Source organism: Lepisma saccharinum, chromosome 15, assembly GCF_977018435.1.
Source record: "Lepisma saccharinum chromosome 15, izLepSacc3.1, whole genome shotgun sequence".
NCBI classification, from domain to species: Eukaryota; Metazoa; Arthropoda; class Insecta; order Zygentoma; family Lepismatidae; genus Lepisma; species Lepisma saccharinum.
In genome coordinates, this window is record NC_139243.1 from 75990024 (window position 1) to 76012387 (window position 22364).

A 22364-nucleotide genomic window follows, 5' to 3' on the forward strand; every position below is an offset into this window, starting at 1 on the left:
ACGTTGTAAGTGCCAAAAGTGAAAGTGTTGGGAAATCGCATCGTTCAGCACATCAGCCCGTACGAACGTTCACACTAGTGCCTTTTTACACGCCAGAGTGCTACCAGCCACTTTTCACGTTTACCACATTATCAAGCATGCCACATTTCACAGTTTAACGTGGAAAACTGTGTTTGAATTATTCTGTCACTTACAGAATTTACCAATTTTATTCTTCAATTTTTTATTGATACAATACTCGTATTACTTTAAAAAAGTTACGGTACAATAGTAAGCTTCAGAAATTTTAGAAAAATTAAATTGAAAAGTTCTTTTGATGCCTCAGCAGTAACTGTTGACCCAACACAAAGTCATGTTACGTTTTTCTTTCTTCAAACTGTACACATCAATCAAATCGTCTAAGACCCGCTATTGCGGCGCAATTACCACACATGCCAAACGCCAATATTTGCGGTATGGCTTCATAACAAAAATGTAGTAACTGAACTTAATCATGTGTTATTTTTTAGTCTTTTTTAAGCCAAAACTCCGCCCATGCCTCAGATTTGCAAGTATTACTAGTACTATATATTTACATATAATTCAATACAAATTAAACATTTTCACAAAGTTAATTTTTAATACAAAAAGCTTAAACAATATATTATAATGGCGTTAAATAATACATTTTACTGGAAATTAAGTAATCTTTATATAATATGATTTGAATGGCAACTAACATTATGTAGTAGAAGACAAGAATCGCTTTAAAACACTTTTCTTCTTTTGTGTGCCGTCGTATCCTCTCTGAAGGAACCAGCAGTAGTCGCTCATCATGGATGGATCCCAGTTTCCTCTAAGATGTTGTTCCATCTGCAAAATGTATTGATGAAAGTGTTCTCCTTGTTCATCACTTATTTCACGCAGGTTTTCAGGGGGAAAAAATGAAAATGGGAATGCAGGAAGTGTATCTTGAGACACATCCTGTATCCCAACTTCTTGTAATTTTGAAGATTGTTACGTACTAGTTCTGCACAATCTTCTTCTTTCTTGTTACCAAACAATACATTCACGACACCTTTAAATGATCCCTATCCGGCAAGTTTGTTTGGAGTTAATGTTTCTAAAAAATACCAGTCATTCATCACTTTTCCAATCTGGGGTTCAATGAATATTTCTTCTTTTAGTTTAGCTTCACAAATCAGGGAAAATTGTTCGTAGATATTTTAGACCCTCACCCGATTTGTCCATACGTTTCACAAAGTTCTTCATAAATCCCAATTTAATGTGCAAAGGAGAAAGAAATGCATTTTACGGATCAAATAAAGGCTTAAATTTTACATTATATTTCCCTGGAGTGAATTCTTTTCTTCCCTGCCATTCTGTCACTTTGTAGTGCTGTTAAGTATCACGGCTGTCCCATGGGCACAGAAAACAAGGATGTTCAGTGAATCCACTCTGCATACCAAGTAGAACACTAATTACTTCAAGGTCTCCGCAAGTATGCCAACTACAGTTTTCATATTTAATGGCTTCTAGAATTTGGCACATATTTTCATAAGTTTTCTTCATTGCTACAGAATGTGCTACAGTTATAGAGGGAAATGTATTGCCATTGTGTAACAAAACAGCCTCTAAACTAATTTTGGAAGCATCAATAAATAAACGCCACTCGTCAGTGTTGTGTGATGCCTAATTGTGGCATCAGCCCATTTACATCACTGCATGTACAAACACCAGATTCTGTGATTTTGAAATATAACAATAGTTCATTATTTCCGTTTATGAACACTGAAACATTGATAGCTTGATTCAACAACTTCCATTAATAAACAAATTAGAAAAGACAAATGAGGAGGCATTGATTGTAGCCAGTCTATATACTCGTAAATAGTTATTAATAAAATAAAAGAACATTAAAGTACTCCGATACCAGACGTGATGGACAAAACCTGATTACATATACATAGACAGCGTAAAAACCTTGGTAATAATCATCATTCTGTTTGTCTGTACAGAAAACTGTATTGACATGGGCGTCCGGAAGGGGGGACAAGGGGGGCCGTGGCCCCACCTGGAAAATGAAAGTCAACTAAAAATTATATATTTGACACATATAATTTCATTTCAGCCACAATGATATGTGTTAATTAATGAACGAACATGATAAATTCAAATTTAAGCAATGCTTTTTGAGGGAAAATGTGGCTTTTTGGCCTCCCTGGAAAAATATCATCCTTGCCCCTCCCTTGAAAAAATCCTGCGGACGTCCATGTGTGTTGACATGTGTAATTAATATCTCTCCGATACATCAATTGCTAAGTGCATTATTTGAAGTTTTGTACGAGGCTTTAAAACTCCACCATATTCAAATATCAAATTGCACAGATTTTGTTCAAGCACACCATAGCTTCCGCAGGCATAAGATCTTCAACCCAAACTATATAATTTTATTCACGTCGATGTAGCACACTTTGGACTGCATTTTGCAGACTTACGAGGTTCTGGACCCTGGACCTGCAGCCAGAACTTACGTCATTCATGTGTATTTGTGATTGTCCCTTCATCTATAAATCACCATTCACCCTCATGAGGAATGAGAATTAAAGAAACCAATCAATTAAAAATAAGTATAGAAACAGTTCGTTAAAAGTAGAACTCAGAAGAGAAATGTCAACTATACGCAGGGCCATGAAAACTGGCGGCTGCGCAGAATTGCGCTGTTGCCACATGTGGGAAAAGCAAAGCGAGAGCGAGACAAAAGTGGCTGTTTCCCGCGCACGGTGTGGCAACGTCAACCGGGCTGCGTTGCCTAGTTGAGCGTCAGACCGACCTCTCTCCGGGGTACTTTTTTGTCATCCCTGACCTTTCGAGCAAATACTGTCAGATTGTATCGCATGGATTACAACGAGATATTTCTTTGTCTCCTCTCAACACACGAGGTTGTGCTCCGACGTGGCAACAGCGCCAACTTCTGCCACCCGCCTAATTTCATGATCGTGCGTTTAGTAAACTCGATGCATTGATTGGTTTAGTTAATTTTACTTCGCTTTTATGCTAGTTTGGCTAATCGCGAAGATGATGATGAGAAATAATGTGATGATATTGCGGAAGGGACAATTACAAAGAACACCCATTGCCAGGACGGGATTCGAATCCGGGGCACCTGTGTTAACAGCTCCGCCACTGACGTCAGCAAGAGCGTTTATGATTGTTCTTTAATCAATTTCATCTCGTTACCATTCTCGTGTCCAATATTAGCCAAATGTGACAGGAAAGTAGAGTGATATAAAACCGCCAATTAAGAATAAGTATACAAAACTTTATGCTCAGATATAACTGAGAATAGAAGTTTCAGCTATTAAACTCGATTTTACTAGTACCTATAATAAATACATGAGTATTGTAATTAATCCTAGAATTGTTATAAGAATGAAGGAAAATATGGAATTTTGATATTTAAACTAGACAGCTGGCAACCCTGTGTCCACGTGTCCCAACAAGTATGACACTGATGCCCAGCGACGCGCATGTAACTCAATAATCCGACAAAAGAGAGGCGGACTAATGAGAAGCAAACAAACGCCACAATAGAGGAAAAATGTATTTTGTTGCTGTCGTCAGCTTGCGCAATCAACCCTCTGCTCACGTGACCTTCGGAGTGTCAACAGCGGAGCATCGGGACACTAACGCTGTGTCATTCTCCCGCCAAAAGAATCAATAGTGCTGCTGGAGGACAAAGCGTTATTTCGCTCTGAGCACGAATGAATAATTGATGTGCTTGCGACTACCAGGTAGCAAATGCTCCTGCTCGTTGGACATTACTTGTCAACCCCCATTTCATTCAACCTTTTCAACAGTCAGGCTTTGTGGCGAACTAGTGATCGGAGATGCTGACAGGGGCGCACCAGTCCGCCTCGCTCCTACTACACCATGTTCCAGCTATCTCTGGAGCAAGGTCGCGCATAGCGGCAGAGAAGAGGGGAAATCGAGTGGGCAGAGCGAAGCGGTACACGCTGCTGGGAAGCTGGTAACTGCAGTCGTTCCCCCCGCCACGCAATCCCGTTCCCTATCACGTGTTCATCGGTGGAGCCGCCTCGCGTCACTACTTGCCCAGGAACTTGTTTTCGTTAACATGCTGTGGGCCTCCCCGATGGCGCAGTGGTTGTGTCATCGCCTTGTAATCAAGGGGTCCCGGGTTCGATACCAGGTGGAGGCACACAGTGGTTTGGATCCCACTTTAAACTGTAGGTCCAGTCCCAATTACTGTGCATAAAGTGGACTTAAAACACCAACTCAATGAATCAAACAATCATTAGTTTACTCCGTAGATAGCTGGGACAGAGTGGATAATAAACCTTTTCGAGCAAGGCCTCATCTCCAGGAAGCTATCAACTCGCGGCAAGCCACGGCACCTAGCGACCTGTTCAGTGAGATGAGTCAAGGCAAAATGGATAATAAACCTTTTCCTGCTCCCACAAAAATAGGCAATAATTAGGCTCGAGAGTTCAATGAACTAACAGATCTCTAACTACGCACTGGGAATGATCAGGCTGGAAAGTTCATACGAACTAAACGATTGCCATCGACTCTATATTGTGCGCCTTCCTCCGTGGCGGAGTGTTCAGCACAGCGTGCTACGATGCTAGGTGTCCCGGGTTCGAATCAAGGCTTGTGCATGAAGTGTTATTGTTAAAGAATATGTTTATTGTGTGTGTTTATGGAACACCTACATAATGAAATCAAAATTATACTTATGCTATTCAGCAGTAAGTTCAACTAATTCTTGTCAATAATACGCGTAAATCCAGCTCTGTTGAAACAAATAACCATGCACCGATGGAGGCACAGAATGGTTCGAATCGCACTTCAAACTGTTGATCCAGTCCCAATTACCCTTTATGGGCATAAAGTGAACTCGAAAATAAAGACAAACAAACCAATAGCCATGATTATGTAATCAGAAATAAGGCTGTTGCGAAATCAAGAACGGGACGCCCCGGTTTGACGCTACCGAGAACTGCGCCCGGCCCTTAATCCGCCCCTGGTCTTCAACAACACCACTCGGTATGTCTAAAGCTACATGTGAGATAAAGAAAAGCATTTGGGAGTGAAAGGACAGGGTATTAAAATAAAGTAGAGGAAAGGATAGAGAAAGTCGAGAAGATATGAAAGGAAACTATGAAGAGAGAGAGCCTTTCTTTCTCGCTAAGTGAAAAAGGAAGGCTTACATGGAGAAGGGAGATATAGAAAATCCCAAATAGAAAGGAAGACAGGAGAAGTATTAAAAGTCAGTGAAAAGAGGGAAGAAAATAAGAAATAGCCTCTGTTGATAGGGCTATACATCGCGAAGCCAGAGGTCCCAACTACGAACGTTTGGTAAAGCATGCTCTTGTTTCATCATCTGTACCTCCCCGGTGGCGCAACGGTAGCGTCGTCGCCTTATAATGGAGTCCTGGGTTCGATACCCGTTGGAGGCACATCTCTCTATAAACTGTAGATCTAGGCCTGATTAGCCTTAATGTGCATAAAGTGAACTTAAAATCATCAACTCAATATTTCATCATCTACAGATCATGATTCATCCTCATCGTCCCGATAGGCCTTCCCGATGGCGTAGTGGTAGCGTCGTCGACTTGTAATCAAGGGGTCCCGGGTTCAATTCCCGGTGGAGGCGCATAGTAGTTCGGATCCCACTTTAAACTGTAGGTCCAGTCCCGATTAGCCTTACTGTGCATAAAGTGGACGTAAAACACCAAATCAAACAAAATCATCTTCGCGATTAAGTTAATAGGTATAAGACCGACACAGGATCAGGAATGCAAAGATGAAAGATGATAATTGTAATAATTGGAGTAGAAGTGAAGGTAGTGGATGAGATCTGTTTATGTATCCTTGTCGGAAATTATTGGTTGATTTTATTTTCCGATCCCACCTATACTTTATCCGGTATTTTGATGGCTCGCGGGGTCCACAAAAATGCCGCACGACAATTTCCTAAGTCTTATTTTCGAAGTTTCCGCTCATTTTGTACCAATATCACGTAAGAAACTGTATTTATTGATTACATGACCGGTATTTTGTAGTCCGATGCAATTTTTAAATATTTTAGAGCAAAACACTTATGCTTATAATTGGAGTGGAATTTTCACACACTAATATTAATCAATATTTTGACCACTGTTTGTCTTAAAAGGGTATCGAACCGGGGCCCCCGAGATGCGTATACTTCGTGTATACTCCGTATACGGGCCGCAACCTAATGACGTCAAAGGACTGATGACGTCAAAATATTAGTCGTCTTTTGGTGAAGTTGTCTCCTGATCAGTTAAGTAAATTTATGCGTTTGTATGTAGTACAACATTTAATTAGATGTTAGTAAAAAAAAAGCCTGTGTTCAATCAGTGCGAAGTATACGACATTTAAGAATTTGTGAACAGAGCTGAATGGTAATATTAATTACATGGATGCCGACCTTGTAACTATAATATTCGGTATCAGTTCGTTATATCGGAGACACTTTAAAATCAGATATTTTGTGTTTCGTATGGTTCGTACTTAGCAATTGTGTATTGCGGAACATATTTGTAGGTGCCATCAAGGTTTTCACACGATTAGACATTTTTTTACACTAAAATAAGCCATTTCTCGAAGTGTTACGAAACGCACGTCATGGTGCGAGCCCCACAAACCATTCACGCATAGCCCCACGGACCATTCACAGAAGGTTAGGTTAGGTTCAGTTATATTAGGCAAACATAGTTAAAAAACGGCGTGGTTACGTTCTCGCTTAAATTGAAGCAACGGGAATTGATTTCCGGCTGAAATAGATTGAAAGATGAAAGAAAATACCTCGAAGAACTTCGACAATGCTACAGAAACAGATTTCCGTAAGTGGTTTCTCCTGTAAATTTGAAGAAAAGTGTCTCCGATATAATGAACTGTTACCTACTATTCCTTTATTTAACACGAAAAAATATTGATTGTTATTTATATGTATGAGCAATAATACGTTGTCTGAAACTTTGCAGTTCAAAGTGCAAGAGTCACGTCTTCAACACTTTTTACTTTCTAGTCACAGTGGAGGATATTCACTTCTTCATGCTATGTTTCAATTTACAAGAAATATGTGCTTCACGATATACATGAGATTAAAGAAATATAATATACATCAATAGAATTTCACGACTTTGTTCAATTTTATTACGCCATTTCACAAATACAATGTGGATAATTTTGTACCTTTTTACGTAGTAATCGATGTAATATTATCCAGTTGTCGATTATTTCTGTCAAAAACGAGAAGATCGTTTGGATTATTGCGATGTGGTTAGTGAACTATAAAAACGTGCACTTGTGTCACCAACATTTAAGGTTTTTGGAAATATAGACAAGCCTAGTCAGTCATTGTGATTTCATGTAGCACATTTTATTTATTTACATTTATGATCTCTGGAAATGTAGGAGAGCGAGATATTATCTCTACCTGTTCTAAATATCACAAATATAAGGGGATCAATCTACATGTCAGCGAATATTGCATGACACGATTTCAGTACATGTCCAAGTACAGTTAGAAGAAAATTGTCGTTGTTAGGAATGAATGAAACACACGCTGATATATATATATTAAAACTTACGCCTTATCCTGAAAAATAACTTGTCTCTTGGTTTTTACCATTATCTAGCCTGTTTACCGAAAAGGTATATAATTATAAGGATTTTAGAATACGATATTCTTTTAACAATAATCTCCTGATAGAGTATGAGGTTTATTGTGTCCTCTCGCTTCTTGCTTTGGACATCTTAATTAAAGTAAGTTGTTTGCAAGTTGCAATAATATTCTCAACGAGTTTCATTTTCCGTGTGATCGCGAATCCCTTTTCATAGGCTTGAATTACTGTTAGGTCATTTAATATTTGTGTTCTTAGCCTCTAGGTATTGCGAATAGGTTAGGCTAGTACGTTTGTTGCATTAGTATTTGTACACTTTTTCTGTTTGCTCGCATGTAAAATTTTGATGCGAGTAACTTACAACCAAACCACGGGAACTTGTGCATCCAAATATTTACCAGATTTCTAGAAAATTAAACATTTATCAAATTAGACACGGGAATCGAGTTTCGAATGTTGGAAAGCTTATTTGATACGAAATTCCAATCTTACAAGTTCTTTCCTCAACCATCTGTACGTAAACTTTTACGAAATTATCTTGCATACATAACTTGGACAGTAAGTTCTCATTCCACAGCAATTTAATAGCAATTATATACTAACGACGATAATTCTTTACGAACTTACAGTAAGTTCCAAATGTAGGATGAAATTTTATCTATATCGTCTTCTTTCCATTGGTAATTTGAAAAATAGAGGTACTTTATGCAGAACGGTAAAGATTGGATTTTCACATAAAATTTGAAAAAATCTTTAGGTGAAAGCAACGTTCTGAGCGAATAAGAAAGGACGATTCAGTCAGAAAAATAAATATTATACTCTTCTAATATTCTTTGTTAAATGTTGTAAATGGACTATAGTTGACTAATCCTGTGACGTCACGGAAGCTGGTGTGAGGCCCGTGCATAAGTATAAGTATCTCGGAGGCCCCCATCGAACCCGGTACCCCTTGATTACAATGTGACAACGTTACCACTGTACCTCCTTTCCACTCTAAAGAACGATGGGACATAAAATATGGGAATTCATGCCTTATCCAGGATTCGAGCATAGGACCATTGGCTTTGTGGTGTTTTACGCTAAAAACAGGACCAGAAGTAGGCTTAATACGTAGTGTTGCTCACGAAACTAGACAAACTAATATTCTCGAGATGAGTCACGAGACGAGACGGCCTTTTTTTTATTTACGAGACGAGACAAACTTCTATTTACGAGACGAGACGGTATTATTACGAGACGATTCGGGGCAGAGATAAATCTAGTTTCGTTAATTTAGACAAGATACGGGAGGAGACAAACTAATATTTTACTAAACGGGACGGTATTTGTACCAGACGATATATAACACAGGCCAAAGCCTCTTACATTTTCGAGACGAAACACGAGACTAGATGGCATATTACGAGACAAGACGAAAAGCACCTACTAAATCTTGTTTCGTTTTCGATACGAGATACCAGACGAGACAAACTAATATTTTTTGAGACAAGACTAGCCAGACAAAAAAACTCGTCTCGTCTCCTGGGCAACAATATTAACATGTAAAGCATCAAGAAATGGTTGCAGTGTATTTCTTGAAAGAAGCCACACAGTTACCTTTCCCATCAGTGTATGCTGTCTCTGGAATTATACCCTGAAACGGTATGCAATTTGCGTCGCTAGCCTAGAAACTCCATGACTACTTTTGACGCATAGTGTACACGCTTCCATCAAAACCTGGATTAAGCTTTGCATTGTGTGAGTTTTTCACCGAGAAGGCAGACAAATGATTGCAATCGCTTTAGTCCTGTGCCTGAATTGCGTTAATTGAATGATTCCGGTAAACACCATTCTTCTCCGCTCAACAGATGTCAGCATCAGTTAGGGCGACGCAAACCAAAGTTCGACCTGAAAAAAAAAAAAAAACACCCTGAAGCGTGAATTTAATTAGTCCGTCCTGTTTGCAGAAGGTGTGACGTAATGCCATATGCTCCGAGCGGCTGCTATCGACATGATACATACATGGACCAAGTTTTTTTTCTCCTGGACAGGCAGGTAGAGGGAGGAGAGGGGGAGGGATTGGTGTGTGGGAGAGAGACGAGATAGAAGAGATTGGAAACAGGGATAATTATGAAAATCTGCAAAGAATTGGCTGTACAAGAACTTACTTACCTGAGCGGGGGTGGGGGGGGGGAAGGCCAACAAATTTTTATCACTAAAATTCAAGAAACCACTTTGTTATTCAGTCACTTTTTCCTTTGTTGTTTCCCCAGGTGCAGTTATATAATAATTATAAATAGAAAAATAGAGACATATAATTGGAAAAATGACCATCATTAATAAAAAATAAGAAACAATTATTGCATGAGTGTAATACACGTATGTTATCATTTACTAAATCACAAAAAATCGACTGTTGCATCAATGCTTTTCTATGTTTACATACGTAATGTTACAAGGTAATTATAATAATTACAAAAAATGCCATAATTACCAACCAATTATACACTGTTACAAGCACGAGTTCCGCACATCTCGAGGAGGAGGTTCTGATAGGTCCATCATGTTGATTTTCCTTCCTCTTTATGATTCCGTGAACAAGATTAATACAGAAACATGGAGAACGCTCTAGGGAAAAAATGATTTATTTTCAATTTTTTATGAACATAGAAGCGTAGAAATATGAGAAAAATTGGTCAACTTCTTGGAAATTGGCATTATTAATTTAATGTCGTCAATGACAGACATGAAGGTGAGTGAATTAGCATCCTAACAGAATATCCATATTCTGCCACTTAATCGAAAAAATAAATGGTTATACGAGTTCAAAATTTCAGAACTGAGATTTGATGTGAGAGGTCACAGAATATAAACATTTCAAAGCTTTACCTTTGTTACATACCCAATAGGACCAAGTAATGTAAATAGTTTCCCAAAGAGGAATAGAGATGGCAGCACCAGGCGTGCAAGATTAAAAATTAGCATAATATATGTGAATAACTTTATAAATAAGAACGAAGCAAATTGGAAAGATGAAAAACAATAGAATATATTATAAGAAGACAAAGAATAAATTTAAAATAAATAAATTAATGTATATACTTGATAAATCAAACTAGTGATCATACGTAAATTGAACAGAAAACGAAAGAAGTCTTTGAACAGAGCTTTAATGTGCTTGATTTAATTTACCTTTCCAATAGTGGAAATTTTGTTAGCCCCCAGTGGCGGCGCGTTCCAGTCGACGCCCCACAGCACTTTTGGTTGCGCGTTTCAGCCGTGGCACCTACTTGGATGCGCGTGTCAATCGTTTGGCACCAAGTACACACTAGGTTGTACCTATTTAGTGTTGGCGCGTTTCAATCGCAGCCGCAAGGGAGGAGATTAGTATTATTCCCAAAGCTTAAGGGAAAAGCTGGAAAAAGAATGAAGGAATTCCTAAATCGTAGAAAAGCGGAAATCAGGAAGGAAGTCCAGATCCAGATCCTCCATTGAGAAGGAAGTCCAGATAGAAGAATATAAAAATCAAGAAAATAAATAATAAAATACATATAAATATAAAACTTGACTGTAAACAAGAATTACAGAAGAACGTAGCTTATCATGTAAATATTCTTATTCCATGTATTGTGTGTTTAAATAATATATTCGTTTAAACGTCTAAATTGGAAGGTATCCTGTCTGGTTTCGTTGTCTACAAAGAACCCTACCCTGTGGATATTCTAGCTGAGATTTAATATTAAGATTTATGTACCTTGCACCCAATGGAGGTAGCACATTGAACAATGCGTGTAAAAGTTAATTACTAAATATTATAACCAGGCATTTCAATACAATAACTGTGTGGATAAAGGAAGAAAACAGCTCACTAGATTCTCCTCAAGGTTATATTAGAGTAATTGGAATGATTCGTATTTAAAATAAATATATTTAATGCGCACAGGACTACAATATATAATCATTATTTATATTTATGTATAATGAAATATAATTAATAAACGGTTGAGACTGAATATCATTTTTGTAAATTAACAGGCACACTGTTAAATTTAAACGGTACTTCCTATCAGTGTAAACGGGACACTATGGGAAGGAGGGGTAATGCAAGATATAATGGGGTAATATGAAACAAAACTAGTAGAAAAGAACACACGCACAAGTAATGTAAACTTAGAAAGGAGGAAACAAAGAAATTGAAATGTATTTATTGGGGAGATGTACATGAAGGGGGAGGGGTACACAAATAGAGAGATAAATAGAGCAATGAGGGGAATACAAGACGTACAGATGATAAAGCTGAGCCAAAATAGGAGGGAAGAAACCAGAAAATGACAATGAATGATAGGAAGAGGACAGGAAGAATAGGAAACCTTGAAACCAAAGGAAGAAGAGTAGTGTACGGGAAGCAATGGAAAATCCTAGAGAGACAGAGAAAGAGAGAGAGAGAGAGTTAAAGAGAGAAAGAAAGAGTTATAGAGGGAAAGAGAAGAGTTATAAAGAGAGAGAGAAAGGGAGTTAGACAAAGAGTTATAAAGAGAAATATATTAAAGAGGAAAGGGAGTTAGAGAAAGAGAGTTAAAAGGAGAGAGAGAGAGAGAGTGAGTTAAAAGGAGAGAGAAAAGAGAAAGAGTTTACGAACGAGAGAGCGAAGGGTATATTACGTCACCTTTAACCACAGCGGATGCAGGTGGAACAAGCTGTTGTATTGCGATAAGTCGGAATGAAAAACTGACTCATTCCACCTGGTGGCCCCATATTACCCTTATCTCTCTCCGCGAGAATCGAAAATGAACGTTTGCCAAGCGGCGAGAGATTTTATTACGTTCAACGTCCTATTTTAGCTCTTCATTATCAGTTTAAATAGGGTAGAGAGATTGTTATTACCAGCAGTAGTGCTTATTAGGCGTTTCAAAATAGTACTTAGTAGGTATGGTCTTTTTTTACCAATTGAATATCACTTTTTGACATATTTTGACAATTTTTTGTCGATGTTTTAGCGTTTAGCGATGTTTTAGTACAAATTTTCACTATACTCATTTTTCCCCCACTCGTACTTGGTAGGTATATCATGATGTTACGTGATACAACTTAACCTATCCTTTTTTTACGATTATTTAATTTTTTTACGATCCTAAGTGATATAACTTAACCTATCATTTTTTTTATTTAGGTACTGTTTGAACGTTATTATTTGAGGATCATATTTTGTAGGTATTTTTTTCATCAATCGAATATAAGTTTTTGACATATTTTGACAATTTTTTGTCGATGTTATAGCGTTTAGCGATGTTTTAGTACAAATTTTCACTGCACTCATTTTTTCCATTTATACTTGGTAGGTATATCACGATGTTACGTGATATAACTTAACCTATCTTTTTTTTTTACGATTATTTAATTTTCTTACGATCCTAAGTGATATAACTTAACCTATTATTTTTTTTATTTACGCACCGAACTAACCTACAAGGGGGACTCCGTTTGTTTTAATATTTCAGTATTATAAGGTTTTCACAAATTTTATATAACCTAAAATGTGTTGGATGTTGATTTTTAGTATGTGGCAAGTTTTTATGAATTTTAAAACTGCTCCGTGACCCTTTCGTTCTTCACGTCGTAGGCGAAGGACTTCTCTGCAATCAGGATGACACTGCATAGGGTATCCTCGGGCAAGGCATCGTGGAACTCGCAAACGACCTTGATGTTGGTTCGATCGTTGACCACAACCTTCTTTCTCTTAGATGTGTTGATGACGGTCATGGGTCTCCGTGCTTTGAACTCGCTGGGCGTGTAGTACATGTCCACGCTTCCCTCGGTCACGCGTTTGTAAGCCGAGAACGCTTCGTAAAGTTTGAGGTAATCGTTTTTGGTCACGTCGAGGTTGTAATTCTCGCGCGGGAACACTTCGTTGCGTCCGTTCTTCAGATAAACGTTCTTGATCTTGCAGTCGTCGAACTTGCTGGAATCTTTTTCCTGATTCTTGTCCCTCCCGGTCTGAAAAAGCACTACGACGAAATCTGGCATGTCGAACTGTATGTTGTTGAACTGCGTCGTCACGTCGAATTCCATGTGACTTCCCGACGCCATTTTCTGCACGCACTGGTAACCGTGAAAGTGAATCAACACCTGCGGACTTTTTAAGATCTCCGCTTTGTACTTGAGGGCGTAGTTTGTTTCGTATTCCACCACCGGCATTCTCAATTCCATGCTCCGGATGACGCATTTCGCCGCTTCGGGTAAAGTGTTGGCTATCGGCGTGGTGCCGTCCGGACCCAAAGTAGCGTATCGCATCAGTGCGTCGTTGTCGTTGGCCGCTCTTCGAAACGTGACCCTCAGTCCTCCCTTCCACATGATCTCCTTGTAGTCCGAGAAGAAACCAGGCAGCAGACGCATGGGAAAGAGCACCGTGTGACTTTTCGTCGATATTTTGGTCCCGGCTTCGAATCCCCCGGCCTGGTAGTACGCTGCGTCCGTTTTGGATAATTTCAACGTTCCCACTGCCGTCGACGTGATGCCTGGATAATCTATTCTGTCGATGACGGTGTTGTGTTTCCTCACCTCCACCTGCGAGAACAGGTGAGGCACGAAGTTGTCCACGAGTATCAAGTTTGCTGCTGCGGGAAACGCGTCTCCGCTTTCCTTCTTCACCACGTCGAATTGAAGGTAGAGGTCCGCTCTGTGAGGATGAACGAACCCGTCGCCTACGTCCACATCGTATTCGATCTCCCTGTTCGCCTCGTTCAGATTGGCGAACGTGCGACGGTTGGGAGGGAAAGATTGCAATTCGTAACTTTCGATTTGCTCCATTTTACATGTATGGTTATTTATTATACGTTGATCTCCACGATGGCCGTCGTAGTGGCACCTGCGAAATCCACCACGTCTCCTTTCTCGTTCGTCACCACCAACTCTATGTCGTCTATGCGGTTGCGACATACTGGAAAATAGATCGGCGAAGAGGGCGTGTAGATGATCGGTTCCATGAACTCGGAACTTGGTTTGAAAGTGGCTATGATTCCCGTCTGCTTGTGACTTCCTAACAATCCGTCCGAAGATTTCGTGATCATACCTTCGGCCACGTTACAGTGTACGTTCAGAGTCTCTATGGCCAAGAATTTAGGAATGTTGGTTGCTACGTGCTTGATGCCAGCTTCGAGTTTGGTGTTGTTCTCGAAACCTAAAAGTTCTCCCATGGTGCCCAGGTCCACGGTCTCCGTCGCGGATAGGATTTCCACTCTGTGCGTGACCGAATTTTGAGAAAGGTATGTGCCTTTGGGTAATTGAGCTTGCAAAGTGGAAAGATTGTATTGGCCTGGCGTGACGACGATGTGTTCGCTTCCGACGCTAATTTTGTTGTTGTGCTGGGTGACGTTAGGTATGAGGTACATGCTGTAGAATGCACGCAGAGCCACGGATTTAGGATAGACGATGTCGTCGTGCAGCGTGAGTTTCAAGATTGAAGATTCGCTCGTGAGATGGAACACGCCCATCCTAGTGATGCTGTTTGAGGTTCCACAATGCTTTCTGGAAATCCTCGATCGTAGGGTTATTTATTTTAGAGAGAAACGCGAGCACGGAGAGGCAGAGATGACCGCAGTTCACGTCTCCGAAATTTTGAATGCGTTCGTCGTTGTAGTATATGGAGGTTTTGTTCGTTTTCAGATAATGGACTAAATTTGTAGGTGGAACACCTCCGAAAGAATCGAAAAAGAATGCTTTATCATCATTTTTGTGGTAACATATCCAATGCGTGCCTGGATTTTCTTGATCGTCCAAGTTGACTACTCCGCATTCTCTTCTTTTGACGGTTGAAGGTAACGAGTCGGACATGAAAACTCCTCTGAAGTGTTTGATTTGTAACGGTTCGATCAGAGATTCAATGTCTCGGTTGGTGAGTGCTTCTGTTTCTTTTTTTTATATTTCTTCAAAGCATCGAGGTTGCTTTTTTGTTTTTTGGTTATACCTTTCCCCTTTTTCTTCTCCATGGCCAGGTTGTGACGTTTCTGTTCTTCCAATTCCGCCTTGTTCTTCTTCGAGTCGATGACGGTTTTCGCGATGGCGGCACTTCCGCCGGCCAAACTTCCAACGGCCCCCAATGCTGCCAGGATGGCCGGGATGCTGAATATGAAACCTCCGATCTTTTGCTGTTTCCGCGAACGCTGCAATCTTTTCAATTGAGGTGTGCTGAGCAGCAATTTCATTCCGTGTCCTTTCGACAAACAAGAACGTTTCTTCTCGCGTTGTTTCTTGGTGAGTAACCCATCGAGAGCACCTAGATTTTTTAGATTGGAGTATGGTATCTGGTACACGACACCCTTGGGCTTCATGTTGATGCTCTATGTGTTATTTTCACGGTATGTTATTTATATATATATTCTGAGATTTTTTCTTGTGTAGTTTTTTTTACGGTATGTTATTTATATATTTTCAAGGCCTCGCAGTCGTTACACAAATTCTATTACGTGCTTCGTTTTCTTGCCAAGAAGTTCCTTTGTCCCCTTGTACACGATTCGAGTTTTGTTCTCGATTAAAATAGATAGCTTCTCGTCGGATAACATGTTAGCGTATCGATCCGGTAAAAATAGACTGTATTGTGCGTTGAGCAACAGGCGTACCTTGGGGCCATACTGGGTAGAAACGATTGAACCGGAAGTTATCGTGTAAGGTTTGTCGACTTCCAATTCCTGAATTTTTACATACTCGACTGACAAATTTAGCATTTGTTTTAATGCTTGGAGATCGCTCATTTTTTCAGTTGTCAGAGTGTTAGAGAGAAATTTAATTGCTTTTTTTTCACGATGTGTGTTATTTATATATACCGAAGATTATTTTTTTACGATGTGTGTTATTTATATATCAAGTTTTTTTTTTTTTATGGTATGTTATTTATATACCCCACCCCAATTTTTGTTTTGTGTTCATGGCGATGGTGGTACCCAGTGCGGCGACCCGTTCACCCAGCGATGCGTCTCTGCTCACGAACCTTTCGAAAGCTGCATGTTCCAATTTTTTGTCTGCTTCGTGACGTGCATCCAGATCCGTCTGCGTGGTGTTGTAGGCGATGTCGTGATCTTTGCATGCTGCGTCCAACGGATTCACACCCTTGTCTCCTCTCTCCAATCTTTTCTCGAGTTTGGTACCCGGCCCGCAGTACTGGTAGCCAGGTAAATGCATCTCGAAAGGTAACTTGTTGATGATGTCGTTCACGAGTCCCTTTCCTTCGGCCACGTTCCAAAATTTCGGAGGCAGCGTGTTGATGATTTTGATCAGGTAACCTATGCCCTTGTCGTCGTTCACGATAAAGTTGGAAAGTTTCGTGCTGATCATGTCCACGATGCCAACCTTCTCGTTGTAGAAATTACGGTTGCCTGCATTCTCTTCGCCGGCTATCACCAACAATCGGTCCACGAGTTTCCTAACGTCGTCCACCCAAACGAATTCTTTGGGTAACGTGTTGTAGCGTTTGACGCCGCTGCCTGTTTTGACCTGGTTCCAAATCGGTTTGATGAGATTCCTGTACTTCTCGCCGCTGCTCGATTTCACCCTATTTTGCGAGGCGTCGTTGTTCTGGTACAAGGCATCCGTCATGATCAGAATTTCCTTGTAACTTTGGTAATCTTCGTCGGTGTAATCTTTCGGCTGCTTTTTGGCGACGAGTTCCCACAGTCCCACCGTACCCGGATACCTGTTCCAACTATCCTTGTCGCCTAAATTGACTTTAATGTCGTTGCCTTCGAAGGTCACCTTCGATTTCCCAATCTTCCACACCACACCGCCGCCTTCGCTGGTTTCCATGCTGGGATACAATCCGAACACTTCATCCTTGTCGAATTTCCCCGTGCTCAGGTAGTCTCGTGCCAAAGGTCCCAACTCGATTTTATCCGAAGACGACGACGTGCTGCCTATGGCTCGACGTCGTGCCGGTGCATCCTTCAGTTCGAACGGTGTCGAAGGAATGCTCGAAATGGGTGTGGGTACGGCGTAACTTTTAGCTGCGAGCGGTACGAGTTCATTAATCAAATTTTTATTTTGTTCCGTGACACTTTTAATTTCTTTACCTAGACTGCTGATGGCATCGATCACGGGTTGATCCTGACGTTTCTTCTCTTCGTAGAATCCGCGATTCTCGGATTTCCAACCTTTGAAGCGTTTCGCGAGGTAATCGCGAAGCTTGAGATTTTCGTCTTCGATTTTTCGTTTCGTCATGACGTTATTTATATACGTCGTTTCTCACAACGTTGCAACGTTTAGAAAGTCGTTGATTTTGTTTCTGTATTTTCCGTCGTTGGGTTTCCTCGTCATGTCGATCGTCACGAATCCGAAATCGTCACCGTTCCAGCAAGTAGAGCAGCCTTCCGAAAATTGATTGTAGTTCATGTCTCCGCCTACGTAGTCATCGTACGTGTGCTTGAGGTTGGTGTGATCTTGACGAAACAAACATATGAAATTAGCGTTGTCGCGTACTAACTGTTTTGGAATTTTGGAAAACGTTTGAGCTAGGTAAAAACAATCCATTCCTTTGTGACGACCTTGCGTGAAAAAGTTGCGAATTTCATTTTGATTTTCCAGGATGGCGTCGTCGAACACGACGACTGAATTTTCACGACAATCGTCGAGTGGTTTTATTTCCGAAGCGAACGTTGCAATGTCCAGGCCATCGTACAGTTTCATCAGTTGCTGGTATTTGGATTGCTCCAAACTTTTCGAGAACACGTACAGGTGCCTGTTCTTCCAATCCAACCAATTCGGTGCGAGGAGAAAATTGTCCACGAGCAGTGTTGTTTTCCCACACCCCGAAGGACCTACGATCAGACAGCGGATGCTGTCGGGAAGCAACTCGCCGTTCTTTTTCTTCGTTTGACTTTCTGGATCCGGTAGACGCTTCACCACGTTCCACGTACTCACAAGATCACTTCGTTCGCGTCGATCCAACTCTTTTCCGGAAGTCCCAGCCATTTGACAAACAGTTTGTCACCTTTCCTACGCAATACTTTCTCGATGAGGTACGTGTCGGGGTGTTTCGTTTTAGAGAGTTCCTCTTCGTAAAATCTTCCTTTCAAAATCTCGCCGCTACTATCTTTTATTATATACGTGTGTCGGTTTCCAGGTAAAACTCGAACCACCGTAAAAAGTTCCGTGCTCCAATTTTTTGTGAACCCCTTCTCGAAGGTGCGTTTGAATTTGCTGATCCTCACCCGGTCTCCAATTTTGTATTTAGCTTTTTTTGTCGTGGGCGTGTACTTTGGACAGTAAACGGTAGAAATTAAACGCTGCTCGTCAGACTTGGTAACGTCGGCTGGCTTCATGCCTATCGTTCTGTGCACCGTTTCATTATAGGTGTCGACGAGTTCCGGCAGGATGTCGACCCATTTGTAATTTCCCCGAAGCGTGAATCGTTTCCACATGTGTGTTTTCAAGGTTCGATTGAATCTTTCCACGATGCTGGCTTTGATGTGACTGAAGGTCGAATAATGTCGAATCTTGTGTTTTTGAATAAACTTTTGGAATACGGCGTTGTAAAATTCTTTACCGTTGTCCGTTTGCAGAAACCGTGGTCGTCTGCCGCCGCTTTCGCGAAAAATTAATTTGAATGCTTCCGTGACGCACGTTCCCGTTTTCGCCTTCAAAGGTAGAGCCCATGCGAATTTCGAAAACGTGTCTATGACGGTGAGGAGGTACTTGTTGCCCTTGTTCAATTTATGCACGTTTTTCAAATTGCCGCTACTCATCTCCACGAGGTCACTTTGCCAGAGGTCGTCGATGCCCTTGGTTACCACAGCCAAACGTTCGTAGTTACGGCGTGCAGGTTTATGCAATTCTTCGACGATGGCTTGCCTAGACATTTTCTTAGAGATTACGTTTCAAGAGAAGCACAAGCGTGATGGGATTCAAAGAGGGTGGCACTTCGCTCGTGTTTTGAATGATCAGCTTATCGCCGGCACTCACGTCGAAAACGGTGAGATCTTCGTCTTCGTGTATTTCATATATGTTGCGCGTTTCGTTCCAACGTGCCAGAGGAATGTTTCCTGCTTTCTGGACACCACGATTCGATATCAAAGTCATGGTGGGAACGCTAGCTTTTCTACCGTGAGACCAGTACGAAAATTCGTTTATCTGAATCGTGCCATCGAGGAGAAACTTGTAGTACGGATGATAAGGATGCAACATGTACAGTTTGTTACCTTCGACGAACGTGGAGATTCTCTGTTGATTGGGTACGCTGTTGATTTCGATGGCTTGCAAGGTGAACAATTTGGCGAATTTAGTGTCGACGCCGAGCAGATTACTGTGAACTTGTCCGAGTTTATTTTCGATGGGCAGCAAATGCTCGACTATGGTATCCGTTACCGCAGAAAACGACGGTTTGATTTTCACTTCCACGTTCAACTGCTTGTAGTTTTCGTTGAGTTCTTGCAACTTGGCACCGAAAGAGGCCAGCGTCGATTCCTGCGTGGATTCCAGCACTCCAACTTGATCTCTGATGTTGACGACGATGTTCTGAAGGTTCTCGACTTGATTCAATTTCGAGCTCTTCTCGGTAAGATCGTTCACGATGCTTCGCATCTCTGTAAACTGCGTGTGAAGGTCGGCGACGCTCTGCGAAGTGGGCAGCGTCGACACCAGCGAACTAATTTCGTCTCGAATCTGTTCCACGTTCGCCGTTTCCGTTTCTAGTCGTTTCAGCATTCGAGATATGTTTCTTTTCAAAGCGTGCAATTCTTTGGAGGTGGGGAGATTGGCCACTTTACTCTCGAGATCGCTCAATGAACTTTTGATGTCGCTCGAATCGGATAGTGCCGTCACCGCCGTTTTCAATTTTTCCAAATCTTCGCTCGAAGGCACGCTCGTCCGTAACGATTCCAAGTCACCCTGTATGTTGTCGAGTACGTGATGAAAATGAGCGAGATTCGTTTCGACGTTCAAATTTTCTAAATATTCGATCTTCTGCTGAACCGTGCTCAACGTGTCCTGAATACTCGTCAACATACTTGCTTCAGCGTGAATATTTTTAATTTCTTCGTTGATCAATTCCAAGGACGCCTGAAGCGTAGCGATGGTGGTTTGAATGTGTTCGAAATCTCGATAGGCCTCCAGTTGAATTTTTATGTTCGCGACGCTTTTACCGATGACCTGCAGTTCGTCCGACGATGGTAGGTTCGTCATTGTATCTTCCAAAGTCTGCAACTTGGATTTAATTTCTTCCAACGTGCTGGTGAATTCTTCTTGTAATTTGGAAACGACGACATGCAAGCGTTCTACATCAATATCGTTCACGACGGTTTGAAGTTCTGAGAAATTCTTTTCTATTGCGGAAGTTCGTTCTTCGATTTCGAGTTTCAATTTTTCCAAATCTTCATTTTTCGATTGAAATTGCTGTAATTTGGCCAAATCATTTTGAAGCGAATCCACGCTCAACTGTATATTTTGAACGCTGTCGTAAGAAGGTACGTCGACATAATTTTTTATGAGCGTTTTCAGTTCGGAATCGATTTTCAGAATGGGGTCGAGACATTGCGTTTGGAGCGTAGCGATTTCCGACTCTAAACTTTTGTTTAAGGTTTCCTGCAAAGCGATCAAATCGCTCCTCAACTTCTTAACTCGAATGTCCAACATGAGAATCTCTTCTGCGTGGTCTACACGCTTGGTGTTGCCGAAAATGTCGTTAGGCATTTTGTTAACGGTTATTTATAATAGGATAGACGATTCGTAATTCTACAAAAAGAGGAATAAGTTTGTCGTAATCTCCGAGGAGTTCTATGTAAAAATAATCTCCTGCAGACACATCGTACGTAATGTTAGAAAGCATCTTGTCGTGCTTGATTCGAAAAATGTTCTTGCCGGTAGAAATTTTGATTTCGCCTGCGTTTTCCGGATTCACGGTGATTTGAAGTTTCCCGTCGATCGGAATTTCGTAGAAATGTAAATTGTTATTAAAAACATAAAACATCTTGCCCACATCGTCATTCAGTTTCGTCCAAATGCTGTTGAGGTGAATGATCAACAGACCGTTGAGTTTAGGTAACACGGAAGGTAAGACTTCATGATCTGGTATGGTTTCCATAATGATCTGTTTTTTGAAACCGAACAAATTCATAGGCATGCTGGTTATTTATTCTCACAACGTTGCAACGTTTAGAAAGTCGTTGATTTTGTTTCTGTATTTTCCGTCGTTGGGTTTCCTCGTCACGTCGATCGTCGCGAATCCGAAATCGTCAGCGTTCCGAAAATTGATTGATCAACAGACCGTTGAGTTTAGATAACATGGAAGGTAGAAATTCATGATCTGCCGTGTGGTGTACAGTCTCCATTGTTTGCTTTCGGAAACCAAAGTGATTCATTGTCCTTGCTAGTTATTTATTGTGTATGTGAGATAGTTAATTTTTTTTATTTTAGTTATAGTTATTTAAGTTCATTTTTTTTCATTTGCATTGCCTACAATTTTTACTAATTTCTAAACGATAGTGTCCCCAAGGCAACGTGTGGATTCCACAAGACAAAATACATCTTTTATCGTCATGCGGATCTAATGCTACTTTCCTAACTTTGTTTGTTGTAATCACATGGTCTACACTTTGGATTCTTTGTTCTATGCTTAGTATCGTCGATTGCGAGTAAAGGCAATCGATGTAATCGTGGAAGGTGAGTTTGTCCTCCACCGTATTTTTGCCCACACCTTTTGCTTTCTTCGTGACGCTACTCTCTGTTCTCATGGCATACATCTTCGAACGCAAA

General features: G+C 40.8%; 1 protein-coding gene across 2 annotated transcripts in view; it reads left to right on the forward strand.

Moving 5' to 3' along the window:
* Nucleotides 1-22364, forward strand: part of LOC145999753 (uncharacterized) — a 515710-nt gene that overhangs the window by 313394 nt on the left and 179952 nt on the right. The window lies entirely within an intron of this gene.